Source organism: Melanerpes formicivorus, unplaced genomic scaffold, assembly GCF_026170545.1.
Source record: "Melanerpes formicivorus ecotype bairdi unplaced genomic scaffold, bMelFor1.0.p_v2 SCAF_60, whole genome shotgun sequence".
Classification (NCBI taxonomy): Eukaryota; Metazoa; Chordata; class Aves; order Piciformes; family Picidae; genus Melanerpes; species Melanerpes formicivorus.
This window is the reverse complement of record NW_027142412.1, coordinates 4,604,190-4,622,832: the sequence shown is the minus strand read 5'-3', so window position 1 is coordinate 4,622,832 and position 18,643 is coordinate 4,604,190. Positions and strand designations below refer to the sequence as shown.

Genomic DNA, 18,643 nt, shown 5'->3' with positions numbered 1-18,643 from the left:
GAGCCGAGCCGAGCCGCGCCGCCGAGCCGAGCCGAGCCGCGCCGCCGAGCCGAGCCGAGCCGCGCCGCCGAGCCGAGCCGCGCCGCCGAGCCGAGCCGAGCCGCGCCGCCGAGCCGAGCCGAGCCGCGCCGCCGAGCCGAGCCGAGCCGCGCCGCCGAGCCGAGCCGCGCCGCCGAGCCGAGCCGAGCCGCGCCGCCGAGCCGAGCCGAGCCGCGCCGCCGAGCCGAGCCGAGCCGCGCCGCCGAGCCGAGCCGAGCCGCGCCGCCGAGCCGAGCCGCGCCGCCGAGCCGAGCCGCGCCGCCGAGCCGCGCCGCCGAGCCGAGCCGAGCCGCGCCGCCGAGCCGAGCCGAGCCGCGCCGCCGAGCCGAGCCGAGCCGCGCCGCCGAGCCGAGCCGAGCCGCGCCGCCGAGCCGAGCCGAGCCGCGCCGCCGAGCCGAGCCGAGCCGCGCCGCCGAGCCGAGCCGAGCCGCGCCGCCGAGCCGAGCCGAGCCGCGCCGCCGAGCCGAGCCGAGCCGCGCCGCCGAGCCGAGCCGAGCCGCGCCGCCGAGCCGAGCCGAGCCGCGCCGCCGAGCCGAGCCGAGCCGCGCCGCCGAGCCGAGCCGAGCCGCGCCGCCGAGCCGAGCCGAGCCGCGCCGCCGAGCCGAGCCGAGCCGCGCCGCCGAGCCGAGCCGAGCCGCGCCGCCGAGCCGAGCCGAGCCGCGCCGCCGAGCCGAGCCGAGCCGCGCCGCCGAGCCGAGCCGAGCCGCGCCGCCGAGCCGAGCCGCGCCGCCGAGCCGAGCCGCGCCGCCGAGCCGCCCTTTTAGGGGAAGAAAACCCTCTCGTTTGCCTGAGAGCGCCGAGGCGACTCGCCCCGAGACTATAAATCCAACTACAATCCTCTCCTCTCTATAGAGATATTCAGGAATGGTATTCATTGCGACGGTAAAGAGGCTCTGAAGTTACCCCCCCCACACCGGATCTCCTCTCTGAGATGCAAGTGATGCCGGAACGGAAAAGCGATTTGCGCGTAGAGCAAAGCCAATTTTGGCAACGTACCTACCAAAGGGGAATCGATTGAAAGCGGCGGACTTACGCTGAGCGGTCGGGGGGGCGTCTCTTGCCGCCGCGCGTGGGAAGCGCCCCGCCGGCCTCCGCTCGGCAGGTTTTCCGTTCCGAGAAAAACCAACCCAACGCCGAAACCGGTGAGTGTTCAAAAACCCTACAACGCAAAGGAAAATCCGTGAGCTGTTGTGTACTAGAGATACGCACTGTAAGTTTACGTCTTTCAGAACCCCATGCAGCGCATTTCAAAGCCTCTTTTCAGACAAATTAATACCAGACTGCTGCGCCTAGTTAAACAGCAGAGCTATGAAGTTGCAAGAGAGGGGTGTCAGGGTTAGCTGGCCTCTTAGGGATTTTAATCCCCTCCGAGAACGTGCAAGCGTTTCAAACGAGCTGCTACGTAAGAACCCCCGAGAGCGGCAGAGGCTGGCGCTTACCTGGAAGGGAGCCCGAGGAAACCGGGAAGAATCTGAGCGAGGAGCTGAGCCCCGCCAAGCCCCCAACGTGCCGGTTCCTTCCGCCTCGCCTCGGGGAGCCCCGCGCCGGTTCCGTCCGGTTCCGTTCGCCTCGGTTCGCCTCTCCTCGTCTCGGGGGGCCCCGCGGGTGAGCTGCCGTGGGGAGTTTGAGTCGCCGCCGGCTGAGGCGAGGAAAAATCTTTTCCTTCGCTGAAAGCGCTATGCCGACTCACCCTAAAACTGAAACTTTCCTGTTTACATGGATAGTAAAGAATAGGGTCAATTGCTATATGAAAACCTTTGCAGTCTCCCCCATTGGAATGCTTAGTGGAACCCCCTGGTTCCACCCCGAGGGCTCTTACCTGTGGCAGCGATTTGCCTTTCTCCCTTGTGGGACGCCCCCTTAGGGCTTACACGTTACCCCTTTCCCTTGCCAGCAGTCCTTTTCCTGCCTGAAGGCTCTTGTCTCTTCCTGGGGTGATCTGACTGAGTTAAAAGAGCTCTGCCTGAGAAGCCTCTAAGGGGGCGCCCGGAGAGGTCCTGCGCCTCGGCGGGCCCCGCGGCCCGACGGAGAGGGGTCCCGCCGCGGTCCTCGGAAACCGATCTGGGGGAAAAGACGAACGCCACGGCTGGGGTAACTGCCGGAGTTCTATAGGGCTCGCTACAGCCCTGGACGGCTGTGGGATCTCTCCTAAAGGTCTTGGAGCCGAGCGGTTTCACAAACTCACCTTACTTCTGTGAAAGAGGAGGTTGGACTATTTCCCAGAAGTCTGCTGCACGTTTTCCTGGTTTCTGCAGATAGTTTTCCTCCTTTTCTTACCAGCGACTTAGGTGAAGTCTTAGGGCTTTTAATCCCCTCCTAGAACATTCAGGCGTATCGAACCTTCGGAGCACCTACACGGGAACCGCGGACAGCGACAGAGACTGGCACTAACCTGGTGCGGAGCTCAGCCGGACGAAGGGAACCCACGGAAGCTAAAGGAAGACGAGCGGAGAGCAGACCTCGGCGGAGCCGGCTGGCGCCCGGGGGAGCCGAGCCCCGGCGCGCCTGGTGAGAGGCAGCCCGGCTGGGCGGAGCCGCCGTCTCTTCGGGGGAAGGAAATCCTCCGGCTTCACAGAGAGCCGAGCCGACTCGCCCTAAGACTGCCAATCTCTCCTGTTCATATAGGTAGTCAGGACTGGCACTAAGTGCCAGGTAACAAGGCTCTGAACTCACCCCCGCTGCGTCTCTTCCGTTACACACAAAGGCTGCTAGCAGGTAGAAGCCGATTGCAAGCAGAGCAAAGCAGTTTGAAAACAGAACTACGAAATGGGTCTCAAGAAATTAAAGAGGGGGAACCCTCCTCAGTGTGTGTTGGGGGGGGGGATCCTTTGTTTCTTTTGAATTTATTCTTTGTCCTGAGGTTTCTTTGGGTTTTGGTCTCTTTAATTTGAATGGAAGTAACCTCTGAGGAGAGCCCAGCGAAGCCTCCCCCCACACACAGGGGTGAGAATCCCCTACCTGGTCAGTGCTGCCCCCGCTCTTAAGGGGCCTGCTAGCATCTAAGGTGGATTTGGGGGTATCAAAGGGGAATTCGGGCACACAGAGAGGTATATGGGGAGGCTCTGGAGGGGCTCCAAAAGGACCTTTCAGTTGGATCCAACTGAGGCCACCACCACCAAGCCACGCCCCCCAAACTGAGGCCGCCGCCAAGCCAGCCCCCCCACCCACCCAAACACATAGGCCGCCGGCAAGACAAGCAATCCCCCCACCCCCCCCCCCAGCAACAGAAGCTGCCGCCAAGCCAGCCAAACCCCCACCCCAGCAACAGAAGCTGCCGCCGCCAAGCCGGCCACCCCCCAACCCCCCCCCAAACCACAGAGGGCGCCACCACCAAGCCAGCCACCCCCAACCCCCACCCAATAACAGAGGCCGCCACCAAACCAGCCACGCATCCCACCCACCCCAGTCACAACAGAGGCCGCCGCCACCAAGCCAGTCCCCCCCCCCTCCCAACACAGGCCACCGCCGCCAAGCCAGCCCCCCCCACCCAACCACAGAGGCCACCGCCGCCAAGCCAGCCCCCCCCCAACCACAGAGGCCACCGCCGCCAAGCCAAGCCAGCCCCCCCCCACGGCCCACCCAGTAACAGAGGCCGCTGCCAAAAAGCCAGCCACCCCCCCACACACCCAAAAACATGGGCTGCCGCCAAATCAGCCACCACCCCTATCCCCCACCCAACAACAGAGGCCGCTGCCAAGGCAGCCACGCATCCCACTCCCCGCCCAACAGAGGCCGCTGCTGCCAAGCCAGCCAAACCCCCAACCAACAAAAAATGCTGCTGCCACCAGGCAGCCAGCCCACCACCCCATAACAGAGGCCGTTGCTGCCAAGCCAGCCACCCCCCCACCCACCCAACGCCAACAGAGGCCGCCGCCAAAAAGCCAGCCACCACCCCCAACCACATAGGCCGCCGCCGCCAAGACAGCCACCCCCCCACTCCCCCACCCAATAACAGAGGCCACCACCGCCAAGCCAGCCACCCCCCCACTCCACCACCCAATAACAGGGGCCGCCGCCAAGCCAAGCCAGCCCCCACCCCACGGCCCACCCGGTAACAGAGGCCACTGCCAAAAAGCCAGCCACCCCCCTACCCACCCACAACCAACAGAGGCCACCGCCAAAAAGCCAGCCACCCCCCCAACCAACCACAGAGGCTGCTGCCGCCAAGCCAGCCAACCCCCCCCCCACCCCAGCAACAGAAGCTGCCACTGCCGCACCAGCCACCCCTCAACCCCCCCAAACCACAGAGGGCACCGCCACCACGCCAGCCACCCCCCCAACCCCCACCCAATAACAGATGCTGACACCAAACCAGCCACGCATCCCACCCACCCCAGTCACAACAGAGGCCGCCGCCGCGCCAGCCACAGCCCCCCCACCCAGCCACATAGGCCGCCGCCAAGACAAGCAACCACCCCATACCCCCCAGCAACAGAAGCTGCCGCCAAGCCAGCGACGCATCCCACCCCAGCAACAGAAGCTGCCGCCACCAAGCCGGCCATCCCCTAACCCCCCCAAAAAACAGAGGCCGCTGCCACCAAGCCAGCAAATTGCCCCACACCCCCCAGCAACAGAAGCTGCCGCCTCCAAGCCGGCCATCCACTAACCCCCCCAAAAACCAGAGGGCGCCACCACCACGCCAGCCACCCCCCCAACCCCCACCCAATAACAGAGGCCGCCGCCTAAACCAGCCACGCATCCCACCCACCCCAGTCACAGAGGCCGCCGCCACCAAGCCAGTCCCCCCACACCCAACACAGGCCACCACCGCCAAGCCAGCCCCCCCCCCCCCAACCACAGAGGGCACAGCCACCAAGCCAAGCCAGCACCCCCCCACGGCCCACCCAGTAACAGAGGCCGCCGCCAAAAAGCCAGCCACCCCACACACACCCAAACACATGGGCTGCCACCAAACCAGCCAACACCCCTACCCTGTACCCAACAGAGGCCGCTGCCAAGGCAGCCACGCATCCCACCCCCCGCCCAACAGAGGCCGCGGCTGCCAAGCCAGCCAACCCCCCAACCAACAACAGACGCTGCCGCCGCCAAGGCAGCCGGCCCACCACCCCATAACAGAGGCCGTCGCTGCAAAGCCAGCCACCCCCCCCACCCACCCAACACCAACAGAGGCCGCCGCCAAAAAGCCAGCCACCCCCCCCCAACCACAGAGGACGCTGCCACCAAGCCAGCAAATCCCCTCATGCCCCCCAGCAACAGAAGCTGCCGCCAAGCCAGCCAACCCCCCCACCCCAGCAACAGAAGCGGACGCTGCCAAGCCAGGCAGCCCCCAAGCCCCCCAAAACACAGAGGCCGCCGCCACCAAGTCAGCCACAGCCCCCCCACCCAACCACATAGGCCGCCGCCGCCAAGACAGACACCCCCCCCACTCCCCCACACCCCCACCCAATAACAGGGGCCGCCGCCAAGCCAAGCCAGCCCCCCCCCACGGCCCACCCAGTAACAGAGGCCACTGCCAAAAAGCCAGCCACCCCCCCTACCCACCCACAACCAACAGAGGCCGCCGCCAAAAAGCCAGCCACCCCCCCAACCAACCACATAGGCCGCTGCCGCCAAGCCAGCCAACCCCCACACCACCCCAGCAACAGAAGCTGCCGCTGCTGCACCAGCCACCCCTCAACCCCCCCAAACCACAGAGGGCGCTGCCACCACGCCAGCCACCCCCCCCAACCCCCACCCAATAACAGAGGCCGCCACCAAACCAGCCACGCATCCCACCCACCCCAGTCACAGCAGAGGCCGCCGCCACCAAGCCAGACACAGCCCCCCCACCCAGCCACACAGGCCGCCGCCAAGACAAGCAACCACCCCATGCCCCCCAGCAACAGAAGCTGCCGTCGCCAAGCTGGCCACCCCCCACCCCCCCCAAAAAACAGAGGCCACTGACAAGCCAGCCACGCATCCCACCCACCCCAGTCACAACAGAGGCCGCTGCTGCCAAGCCAGCCACCCCCCAGCCCCGCAACAGAAGCTGCCGCCACCAAGCCGGCCATCCCCTAACCCCCCCAAAAAACAGAGGCCGCTGCCACCAAGCCAGCAAATTGCCCCACACCCCCCAGGAACAGAAGCTGCCGCCGCCAAGCCAGCCACCCACTAACCCCCCCAAAAAACAGAGGCCGCTGCCACCAAGCCTGCCCCCCAAACTCCCACCCAATAACAATGGCCGCCGCCAAACCAGCCACGCATCCCACCCACCCACCCCAGTCACAACAGAGGCCACCGCCACCAAGCCAAGCCAGCACCACCCCACAGCCCACCCAGTAACAGAGGCAACCGCCAAAAAGCCAGCCACCCCACACACACCCAAACACATGGGCTGCCACCAAACCAGCCAACACCCCTACCCCCCACCCAACAACAGAGGCCGCTGCCAAGGCAGCCACGCATCCCACCCCCCACCCAACAGAGGCCGCCGCTGCCAAGCCAGCCAAACCCCCAACCAACAAGACACTGCCGCCGCCAAGGCAGCCTGCCCACCACCCCATAACAGAGGCCGTCGCTGCAAAGCCAGCCACCCCCCCACCCACCCAACGCCAACAGAGGCCGCCGCCAAAAAGCCAGCCACCCCCCCAACCACAGAGGACGCTGCCGCCAAGCCAGCAAATCCCCTCATGCCCCCCAGCAACAGAAGCTGCCGCTGCCGCGCCAGCCACCCCCCAACCCCCCCAAACCACAGAGGGCGCCGCCACCATGCCAGCCACCCCCCCAACCCCCACCCAATAACAGAGGCCGCCGCCAAACCAGCCACGCATCCCACCCACCCCAGTCACAACAGAGGCCGCTGCCACCAAGCCAGTCCCCCCTCCTCCCAACACAGGCCACCGCCGCCAAGCCAGCCCCCCCCAACCACAAAGGCCACAGCCACCAAGCCAAGCCAGCCCCCCCCCACAGCCCACCCAGTAACAGAGGCTGCCGCCAAAAAGCCAGCCACCCCACACACACCCAAACACATGGGCTGCCACCAAACCAGCCAACACTCCTACCCCCCACCCAACAACAGAGGCCGCTGCCAAGGCAGCCACGCATCCCACCCCCCGCCCAACAGAGGCTGCCGCTGCCAAGCCAGCCAAACCCCCAACCAACAAGACACTGCCGCCGCCAAGGCAGCCTGCCCACCACCCCATAACAGAGGCCGTCGCTGCAAAGCCAGCCACCCCCCCACCCACCCAACGCCAACAGAGGCCACCGCCAAAAAGCCAGCCACCCCCCCAACCACAGAGGACGCTGCCGCCAAGCCAGCAAATCCCCTCATGCCCCCCAGCAACAGAAGCTGCCGCCACCGCGCCAGCCACCCCTCAACCCCCCCAAACTACAGAGGCCGCCACCAAGCCAGCCACAGCCCCCCCACCTAGCCACATAGGCCGCCGCCAAGACAAGCAACCACCCCATGCCCCCCAGCAACAGAAGCTGCCGCCAAGCCAGCGACGCATCCACCCCAGCAACAGAAGCTGCCTTCGCCAAGCTGGCCACCCCCCACACCCCCCAAAACACAGAGGCGGCTGACAAGCCAGCCACGCATCCCACCCACCCCAGTCACAACAGAGGCCGCCGCTGCCAAGCCAGCCACCCCCCAGCCCTACAACAGAAGCTGCCGCCACCAAGCTGGCCACCCCCTAACCCCCCCAAAAACCAGAGGGCGCTGCCACCAAGCCTACCCCCACCCAATAACAGAGGCCACCGCCAAAAAGCCAGCCACACCCCCACACCCAAAAACATGGGCTGCCGCCAAACCAGCCACCACCCCTACCCCACACACACAACAGAGGCCGCTGCCGAGGCAGCCACACATCCCACCCCCCACCCAACAGAGGCTGCCACTGCCATGCCAGCCAACCCCCCAACCAACAACAGACACTGCCACCACCAAGCCAGCCACCCCCCCACCCACCCAACACCAACAGAGACCGCCGCCAAAAAGCCAGCCACCCTCCCCAACCAACCACATAAGCCGCTGCCGCCAAGCCAGTCAACCCCCCCACCCCAGCAAGAGAAGCTGCCGCCCCCAAGCCAGGCGCCCCCAAAGCCCCCAAAAAAACAGAGGCCGCCGCCGCACCAGCGAATCCCCCCATACCCCCCAGCAACAGAAGCTGCTGCAGCCAGCCACCCCCCAACCCCCCCAAAAAATGGAGGGTGACGCCGCCAAGCCAGCGACCCCCCCATCCCCACCCAATAACAGAGGCCACCGCCAAACCAGCCACGCATCCCACCCCCCCAACCAATAACAGAGGCCACCGCCAGGCTAAGCCCCCCCCCCCACGCCCCACCCAATAACAGAAGCTGCCGCCAAAAAGCCAGCCACCCCCCCACACACACCCAAAAACATGGGCTGCCACCAAACCAGCCAACACCCCCCACCCAACAACAAAGGCTGTGGCCAAGCCAGCCACGCATCCCGCCCCCCACCCAACAGAAGCCGCCGCTGCCAAGCCGGCCAACCCCCCAACCAACAACAGACGCTGCTGCCGCCGCCAAGCCAGCCAACCCCCCCGCCCAATAACAGAGGCCGCCGCTGCCAAGCTGGCCAACCCCCCACACACACCAGAGGCTGCCAGCAAGCCAGCCCCCACTCCCCCCCCCCCAACTAACCCTAACCATCCAACTGAAGTGCCCCCAGGTGACCCTCCATTGGCTCCCACATGTCCCTGAATTCCTCTTTGATACCCCCCACACCCACCATAGATGCCCACAAACCCCCTGAAGTGGGGGGGGGACGCTGACCGGTCAGGGGGGGCATCTCCTCCGGGTGCGTGGGGAGCGACTCAGCTGGCCTCTCTTCAGAGGCCTTTCCATTCAAATTAAACAACTGAATATAAAACCAGTGGGGTCTCCTTTGTGTGTGTTGTGCGGTTTTAATTTGCCGCTCAGGGCCATTGGAAACCTTTTGGCGTACACGTTACTACTGCTCTGCAACCTCTGGAGGAACAGCATGGCTTTTCCTCCGCTACAATACCTCACGCTAATACTTACGTTTTGTCATGGGTTTCCGTCCCCTCCGGGAACGTTCGGGCAAGCAGTCCGCCGGCAGCGTTTGGGAGAGGCTGCCCCCGCCCCTCACTCGCCCGCTCCTCGGCTGTGTCGTCGCTGCAGCGATTTGACCCTTACCTGGGACCTCAGAGCTTGGATGGTGTCGAGGCTGAGAATCTCTCTCCTGCTCCCCCCCTCCTCCCTCCCAACAGAGGGGGGAAAAAAAAAAAGGAAAGGACCAAATCCAGCAAGAAATAATTTGGAGTCAGCTGGGAAGCAGAGAGTTTAGTAGAACACTCGCAAGCCCTCCACCCTGTCTTCAGAATGGGCGTTCACCCGCCACAAGCCACCCCTCCATTCCCCTCCCACTCCCCTGTCACAGCCCTGTCGTCCGCTCTTGGCACGTGGTATTCGACTCCTCGAGGCGAGTCCCTGGTTATCCCGGCTCGTTCTCTCTCAGGGCAGTCTCTCTGGTGCTGGAACTGGGCAGGGATGTGGAGAAGAATCAGGAATCAGTCTGACTTTGAAAGGAAAAGAGGAAAAAAAAAAAAATCAGGAACAGTCCATTGCTGCAGGGACAGCAGGAACAAGTACAGGTGGGATGACCCAGGAGCTCTGTGGGTTGCTGTGCAGTGCGTATGTTGAGTCCTGGACGCCAGGCTGGTGTTAAGCCAGGAGGGAAAGAGGTTAGACTGACTTCTAACTATTCGCACAGTGACTATAATGCATTGATGTGTGTTGCCCCCTCTGAGTTCATCCTCTCTCAGCCGGAGTCACATTCTGCTGTGGGATACGCTGAATGTCCCCAGTTTCCAACATGCTCCGCTAGGTGTGACCAGGCCTCTTGGCAGCAGCCGCCCCTGGGGTTGGTTTGCCCGGCGCTGGCAAGCCCTCCGCCCTGTTTTTGCAATGGTCTGTAACCCCCCCACAATCGCCCACCCCCACGTGGCATCACGGTAGGAAAGACAGAGACAGCTGAGGGGCTGCCCTGCTTCTGATAGCCCCGACCCACGGACGCCCTTCTTGGTAGGGTTTGCGCCTTCAGGACGCAGCTGAGTTTTTGCTGCGCCTCTCTATGAGAGCTGTTGCGTGGCTCTGCGTCTCCGAGCGTGTTCCCCGTTCCCCAGGATTTACTACGCCCCCATTGCCTTGCAGTCGGTGCATTTCTCCCTGGCCATCAACCAACCTCTAATGCCTGTTGCTCTCTAATTAAATCTTTCGATGGTTTCAGCTTTCTGAGCCTGTGTTGGTACGACTCCTGCTCAGGGCACCGCGAGAGAGACAAACCCTCCTTCTCTCCTGTGGTTCCGGGAAGGGTCCTGGCACTCGCAGGCAGGCACCAACGGGGTAGCGACTGTGAAGTGACATCAGCCTTGCTTGGTCGACCAAGTGGAAAGCAAAGAGTCAAACGGTAAGGAGTGGAGCAAAAAGCAAAGCTTAGCTCTCAGTTACTCACGTTGTAAAGCTGTGAGTAGGTTTCCCTGCACCCTAGAAAAACACTGCACAGGCATCTCATTTTTCTCTGGCATTCATTTAACTCGCAGAGCTGTGGGGGAGTTACTGGGAGACTTGGAAAGGCAGTGAGAGCACTAGGAAGGGAATTTGGAGTTACGGGGAGGAACACAAAGACGACAGGTGCCACGCTAGAAGAGCACTTACTGTTACCGGGAGAAGACCCCTCCTGACTCTTCCTGACTGCTGCTCGCCCCGGCCCTCCCGCTCGCTCGCTCGCCCCGGCCCGCCCGCCCGCTCGCTCGCTCGCCCCGGCCCGCCCGCCCGCTCGCTCGCTCGCCCCGGCCCGCCCGCCCCGGCCCGCCCGCCCCGGCCGGCCCGCCCGCCCGCTCGCCCCGGCCGGCCCGCCCCGGCCGGCCCGCCCGCCCGCTCGCCCCGGCCCGCCCGCCCCGGCCGGCCCGCCCGCCCGCTCGCCCCGGCCCGCCCGCCCGCTCGCCCCGGCCCGCCCGCCCGCTCGCCCCGGCCCGCCCGCCCCGGCCGGCCCGCCCGCTCGCCCCGGCCGGCCCCCGCCCGCCCGCTCGCTCGCCCCGGCCGGCCCCGGCCCGCCCGCCCGCCCGCCCCCTCGCCCCGGCCCCAGCCCCGGCCGGTAGTGCGCGAGTCCCCTGCCCCGTCGCGGCTCCCAAACGGTCCCGGCTCGGCTCCGGGAACCCCCCTGCAAGCAAAGCCAGAGTGCGGTCCTGCAGCTGCCAGAGGAAAGCCCCGGAGAGCTGTGGAGGCAGGCACTCACCTAGCACGGAGCGAGCAGGAACCCAATAGCCCCGGCGGGCCAGTGAGCGCCGTTTTAAAGCCGCCAGCCCCGTGCGCGCGAACAACCCTCGCTGCGACGCATGCGCTGAACCCATGGCAACGATCGCGACGCTATCGCCCTGGCGGGACTGGAGCCTCTCTGCGGCGCAGGAGTTGTACCCATGTCAGCGATCGAGTCAGGCTCTCTCTCCCTTTTCCCTTCTCCCCCTAACAACTTTCCAGCATTTCAAGCGTTCAGCGCGGTTCGCTGCAGCGCTGAGCGCCCTCGGGACGGCACGCGCCGCGGCACGGCGGCGGTGCCGCCCGTGACGCACGCGGGGGCGGCCCTGAGCACTGCCCTGGGCGTGGGCAGCAGCTCGGCCCGGCCCCGTTCGGGATGTTTTGGCATTTAAATCGAAACCCTACACCGCGCGCAGGTAAAAGCCTCTGTTTATGATGGGTACGGCCGCAGGCTGTGCTTATAGCTCAAGCCCCTGTGTGACTTCATTACGATTCTCACAGCCTTTAAAACAGAGAGGGGAGACGGGGGGTCGTTTCCAAAGTTTTGTGACACAGCAGTCGCTCCAACTCCTCCCTCTCCAGCTGGAGAGGGTCTGCTCCGCATCGCCTCTCACGGCACTGACGCTGTGAAATGTTCTGTGGTCCCCTCCGAGACTTGTCAGCGGTTTAGGGGGGTGCCCCCAGCCCTCACCTGCTCCTCTGCTGCAGCATCCCCCTGCCCCATGTCCGCCCAGAATCCCCCCGCTCCCTTTGATTCTCCCCCCAAAAGGCAGAATGTGAAGCAAACTGCCCGGCCAGCAGCTCGGTCCTTTCCTAGTCAGTTGTGTACACATCCCCTCTCCCCCCGAAGGGGAGCTCTGCTGCAGCAATGAAGGGGGGCAGGGAAGGGTCCCCCACAAACAGCTGCAGCTACTCCAGCCCCCGTGCTGCCGGCTGGTGGCTGCCCCACAGTGGGGAATGTGCCAGAGGTCGATGTCTCTCACACCCAGTTTGGGTTGGACCCCTGGGCAGCGATGCTCCACCCGAGGCCTCCATCGGAGGCCGCAGGCAGGTTCCTCGCTGCTGCCTTTGTGCCTCAGACGCAGCCACCCTTGGATCCTCCTGAAGCCATGCGGCCTGCTGCGGTGCTCCGGTGCCCCACAGGCTACCCCGAAAGCTACTTCCTAGACTGACATGGAGCAGAAAGAGAGCAGAGTTTTCTCCTGCTAGGCACAGGAGACTCCCGTGTGGGAATGCATGCAGGGACCCCCCTGGTGCAGCAGGAATCATTTGTTGGTGCAGCAGGAATCACTTACTGGTGCAGCAGGAATCATTTATTGGTGCAACAGGAATCACTTACTAGTGCAGCAGGAATCATTTATTGGTGCAGCAGGAATCATTTATTGCTGCAACAGGAATCATTTATTGGTGCAGCAAGAATCATTTATTGGTGCAGCAGGAATCATTTATTGCTGCAGCAGGAATCACTTATTGGTGCAGCAGGAATCACTTACTGGTGCAGCAGGAATCATTTATTGCTGCAGCAGGAATCATTTATTGGTGCAGCAGGAATCACTTACTGGTGCAGCAGGAATCATTTATTGGTGCAGCAGGAATCATTTATTGCTGCAGCAGGAATCACTTATTGGTGCAGCAGGAATCACTTACTGGTGCAGCAGGAATCACTTACTGGTGCAGCAAGAATCATTTATTGGTGCAGCAGGAATCATTTATTGGTGCAGCAGGAATCATTTACTGGTGCAGCAGGAATCATTTATTGGTGCAGCAGGAATCATTTACTGGTGCAGCAGGAATCATTTATTGGTGCAGCAGGAATCACTGGTGCAGCAGGAATCATTTATTGGTGCAGCAGGAATCATTTATTGGTGCAGCAGGAATCACTTACTGGTGCAGCAAGAATCATTGATTGGTGCAGCAGGAATCATTTATTGGTGCAGCAGGAATCATTTATTGCTGCAGCAGGAATCACTTACTGGTGCAGCAGGAATCACTTACTGGTGCAGCAGGAATCATTTACTGGTGCAGCAGGAATCATTTATTGCTGCAGCAGGAATCGTTTATTGGTACAGAACAGGCAGTTTACAGAGGGGAAATCCAGCAGCCCGAGCACTTCCCTGGCACTCCTGCACCACTGCTGCTCTCTGAGTTTGCTCCATCGTTATCTTTATCCCGTATCAGGTTGATCTTCTCCAGCAGGGAGGCAAGCGTCCCCCTGCCTCACGCTTCAGGCTGTGTACTGCAGTCCGCTCTTTTTTATCACCAGGCCATCCTTCCAGTATCAGCAGCCTGTTGTTCTCCCTTGTCCTGAAACCCTCCTGGGACCCTTTCTGCTTTCCTACGCTCCCAGTGCCCTTCACCCCTCCCCCGGAGGCACTGCACAGAGCCGGCGCTCGGTCCCAGAGAGACTGTAGAGCACAGCTGGATGGAAGATGCACCGCAACACACCCAGCACTCCTTTCTCTGCAGGAACAAGCAACAACCTCTCGGCAAGACTCAAGATGCTTACACAAGTGGCTCCACGACGTGTCTCAGATCCATCTCACCTCATCACCTGACCTGTGGAGTCCTTGTGTGAGCCAGAAAGAGAACCAGCCTTGGCCAGGGAGAGCGAGAGCGTCTCTTTCCCCCCGGAGCGGACGGCGGCTTGCAGGCATCAGGGCTGCTCAGCAGCCTGCCAGGCGTCCAGGCCTGGGCTCTGAGAAGGAAAGGGGAAGGGAGAGGAGAAGAGGGGAAGGGAGGGGAGGGGAGGGGGCCTCAGGGATCGGCCAGTTCCAACCCCCCTGCCATGGGCAGGGATGCCTCACCCTGGATCGGGCTGCCCAGAGCCACCTCCAGCCTGGCCTCCAAATCGCCCATGGGTGAGGCTACCACCACCTCCCTGGGCAACCTGTGCCAGAGCCTCACCACCCTGATGGGGAAGAGCTTCCTCCTGGCATCCAATCGGAACCTCCCCCCTTCTGGGTTTTGTTCCATGCCCCCCAGCCCTGTCACTCCCTGACACCCTTGAAGTCCCTCACCTGCCCCACTTCCCCTCTTCATCCCCTCAAACCATCGGCACCTGGGCTCAGCTGGAGTCTCCTCCCACCCCAGGTGTGGCCACCTGGCCCCTCCCACCCACTCCCCTATTTAATCCCCTCCCCCAGGAAGAGCAGCTCCCCTAGGATGAGCCTGCCTGGGCTGAGGATCCTCCTTGCATCCCTGGTGAGTGTCTCTGGTGCACGCTGAGTGATGGTGGTGGTGACAGAAGGTTGGGGTCCTGGCAGCCCCCTGGCTGTCAGGGCCAGGGGTGATGACCGCCCCAATCCCATCCAGGGGTGCTGGCTGGGGCTTCCTGCTGGGGCTGAGCTCCTCTGGGTGGTGTCCTGGCTGGTGAGGGCCTTGCCCCTGGTGCTGGGCTGGGGGCAGAAGTGGTGGTGGTGGTGATGGAGCAGGAGCTGTGATGCTAACCGCACGGCTCTGACCTGGAGGCCCCTGGAGTCTGCTCTCCTCCCTCCATAGCCCTCTGCTGCTGCTGTGCCTCATCTGCAGAGCCTCTCCTCCCCCTCACTGCCTCCCTCCAGAAAGAAGGGAAGGAGGGAACAGCCGTGAGGCAGATCTGGAACTGCTTCCCCTCACCTGTCAGCTCTGAGCAGGCAGCCCCCAGGAAGGGGCAGGGTGGGCAGGGAGAAGCACAATGCCGGCGAGAACAGCCAGGACAGGACTGCATCTCCCCCCCTGTGCTTCTGTTCAGGGGGGCAAATGCAGAGGGGGAAATAGTTCAGGCTGGCTGGGAAGCCTCTCTCACACCTCTGAAGAGGAGGAATCCCTGAGCAGAGAGACTGAGCAGGGAATCCCTGTCCTGAACACGCAGAAGCAGCACGAACCAGGCTGGGACGGGCCTCGGGGAGCGTCAGGTCCAACCTCCCACCCAGGGGAAGATGATATAGGATGGGAAGAGAATTAATGAGGTTGGAAAAGGCCTCAGAGGTCCTCGAGTCCAACCTCCCACCCAGCCCCATCTGATCAACTCGACCATGGCACCAAGGGCCCCACCCAGGCCCCTCCTGGACATCTCCAGGGAGGGAGACTCCACCACACCCCCCTGGGCAGCACATCCCCAGGGCCAACCTCTTTTGCTGGGAAGAACTTCCTCCTCACCTCCAGCCTAAACCTCCCCTGGCACAGCTTGAGGCTGTGTCCTCTTGTTCTGGTGCTGGGTGCCTGGGAGGAGAGCCCAACCCCCACCTGGCTACGGCCTCCCTTCAGGTAGGTGTAGAGAGCAAGAAGGTCTCCCCTGAGCCTCCTCTTCTCCTGGCTAAGCAACCCCAGCTGCCTCAGCCTCTCCTCACAGGACTCTGTGCCCCAGCCCCCTGCCCAGGGCTCTGTGCCCCAGCCCCCTCCCCAGCCCTGCTGCCCTGCTCTGGACCCCTTCACCTGCACCCTGCTTACCGTGGCACCCCGCAGAAGGCTCTCTGGTGGAAGACTCCTGGGGGGATGGCTCCCAGCTGGTGAAGAGCATCTACAGCCCACACAGCTCCAGGCCTCTCAGGCTGTGCCTCTCTCTCTCCAGGAGTGAGGGCATCCTGTCCCCTAGGCAGGGAAGGAAACACAGCTGTGAAATCAGAGCAGTGGGGTCTGAGATCCCCAGGAGAACCCAAACCGAACCTTGGAGCTGGCCTCAGAGCTCCTCTGGGGGAAGCTGTCGCTGCTAAGAGCACAGAGCCCCCCCGGCGCGGCTCAGCCCTCGGCCTCCTGGAGGCAGCACTCGCCGCTGCCCATCTGCAGTGCTGACCGTGACGCGCGGGGACAGCACTGAGCCACCGGGCGGCGGCACAGCTGCGCTGCTAACCGCTCGCGATGTGGCTGGGGGGGGCCCAGGGGGAGAGAGGGGTCCCGGGGGGGTCCCGGGGCTGCAGGGACGCCGAAAACCACAGTGAGACCTCCCCGAATCCTGCAGGACCCCAAAACCTTAAACCCCAGAGACCCCTAACCCTCACAGCCCCTCCCCAGCTCCTTTGGGACCCTCCAGAGGGCCCCCCCCAATTCCCCTTTCACGCCCCCGGGACCCCGGCGCCGGCATCCCCGGGAGCAGCGCCCATCCCACCTCCCCCCCTCTGCCCACTCCCTTTTGGGGGTCCCTAAAGGACCGTGGGGGTCCTGAGGGGTCCCCAAGGGTCTGTCAGGGTCCTTGGCTGTCCGCAGGGTTCTGGGGGGGTCCGCAGGGTTCTGGGGGGGTCTGCAGGGGTCCCCTAGGGTCTGGAGGGATATGTGGGGGTCCCCAAGGGTCTGCAGGGGCCCGTAAGAGACCCCCGCGGACCCCTATGGACTCTTAAGGACCATTCCAGACCCCTGGGGACCCCCATGGAGTCTGGCGGACCCCTGCAGACCCTTACGGACCTCTCAGAGCCCCCCCAGACCCAGCCCCTCCCCCCAATTCCCATCCCACCTTTTTCTGCCCTTCTGGGATCCCCTTCAGACCCTCCTGGGACCCCTCCCCAACCCTTAGGAGCCCCTCCTGGACCCCCTCAAACCCTTTTGACCCTCCCCCACGCCCCCCCCAAAAACCATCCCCCTGCCCCTCCCCTCGCTGGGGTCCTCAGGGGACCGCTGCAGCCAGCGAGCCAATGGGAGAACCCCAGGGGCTGCACCCCTGCCCCACCCCACGGGGACCCTGCCCCACGGATCCCTGCCCCCTAGCTCCTGGCCCTGCCCCCTAGCTCCTGGCCCCTCCCCTTCCTGCCCCCCGCCCCCCTCATTCACCGGCACCAGTTCGAGGCACTGGGAGCCGCTGGGAGGTACAGGGATGGGCTGGGAGGGGGATCAGGGGGACTGGGAGTGCTGGGAGGGGGACTGGGGGGGACTGGGAGCCCCTGGGGGGGTGGGGAGGGGGGACTGGGAGCACTGGTCCTAACCCCAACCCCCTAACCCCCTAAACCCTAACCCCTAACCCTCGGGTACTAACCCCACCCCCAAGTCCTGCCCCTAACCCCCCACCCTAACTCCCTAACCCCTAAGCCTAACCCCTAACCCCCTAACCCTAACCCCCCCAACCCTACCCTAACCCCCTAACCGTTAACCCCAACCCTAACCCCAACCCCCCCACCCTAACCCAACAGAACAGTTGCTTTTTTCAAAGTTTCATCCTACTTACTCCCTTACTTCAAAGAACTTACTTCTTTGTTAACTGCTTAATCTGTCAACGACTTAGATCTTACTAGTTCAAGTTTTCACACTTCACTCCTCTTACCAACAGAGATGACTTCATCAGGCCCAAATACGTCATACACAAGGATCAAGACACAATGATCTCCAAACACAGCAAACCCTATCCTCACCACTGTCTTTTACAATATGCTTTAAAGGTATGTTACATCTTCTCTTGTCTAAGATGCTCAAAAATCCTAAGTTGTTTTATGTTAGCAAGATTCTCCTTGATCTATAAAGATAAAGCTGGCCAGGCTCCATCTCCATAAGTAAAGAAAAATCTTGCACGTAAACAGCAAAAGTGAAAAGGCTTCTTTGCCGGGTCAAAGGTGACATCTTGACTATTCACGGTTCTGCCCGGTATAAAATTGACCGTAACCTAACAATCCATCCTTACTCATCCTAACAATGCTGCTCTTTTGATACTTTGGTTTTGCTAAGGCACCGAGTCCTATAGATACTATCTTTGGCCTAATGTTGTTTGTTCTTCTTTCAAATTTCTCCTAGCTAAAACTTCCAGAATTCTTATATCCTCCATAAACTTTGTTAAATCACGCTTGAAACTGCACATGAAATGAAAGTTTGAGAATGTAGTATACTTTAGCCATTTTTTTGGGGGGGATGTAACACCTGAATTCTCCCTTGTTTTTTATAACCTAAAATGCAAATGTATTTTGTGTTATAATCAGACTAACTATTTAAAATTAAGACAAACTGGTGAGTTAACATACAAGTCCATGACAACATATTCTCTAACCACACAACAATTAAGCAATTGTGATATTCAGTCCTAATACACATAGCTTTATGGTACATTCTCCCGATTGATGCTTTTGATCTCAGATTATCGTAACAGACATTGTGACCTGTGTTAGGTAGGTCTGCTGATTTTCAGCTTCATGTGAAATGCTATTTGTCCCATCCTTGTGATTCTTGTGCTGTTGTTTGTTGAGATGATTGCGGTACTGCGTTGCAGAAGTGATGTTCCCGGGTGTTGACATGGGTTAGCTATTTTTTGCTGGCATTACTAAAACCTTAGTTATAAAATATGCATCCTTTTTGTTTTAATATATAATCCCTCTCTTAAAACGATTTTGAATACAAACAAAAAAAAAAAACTCATTCTATAATATCCCTATATCAAACTCTTATGCTAACACCAAAAATCTCTAAAGAACTG

General features: G+C 62.0%; 2 long non-coding RNA genes across 5 annotated transcripts; both read right to left on the bottom strand.

Annotated features, from left to right (window-relative positions):
• Nucleotides 1–1,077: 1,077 nt before the first annotated feature.
• Nucleotides 1,078–2,409, bottom strand: LOC137452909 (uncharacterized). The gene is made up of 4 exons (XR_010990204.1): nt 2,225–2,409; nt 1,859–2,100; nt 1,479–1,747; nt 1,078–1,198 (listed from the first exon to the last, which is right to left on the bottom strand). It is a non-coding gene; the product is annotated as an uncharacterized lncRNA (long non-coding RNA).
• A 6,229-nt stretch (nt 2,410–8,638) lies between these two features.
• LOC137452907 (uncharacterized) lies at nt 8,639–11,284 on the bottom strand. 4 transcript variants are annotated; one of them, XR_010990201.1, is made up of 3 exons: nt 11,261–11,284; nt 10,208–10,610; nt 8,639–9,542 (listed from the first exon to the last, which is right to left on the bottom strand). It is a non-coding gene; the product is annotated as an uncharacterized lncRNA (long non-coding RNA). The 4 variants fall into 4 exon arrangements; XR_010990203.1 differs by having other exon boundaries at nt 10,208–10,393; XR_010990202.1 differs by having other exon boundaries at nt 10,208–10,397; nt 11,261–11,283.
• Nucleotides 11,285–18,643: the final 7,359 nt, after the last annotated feature.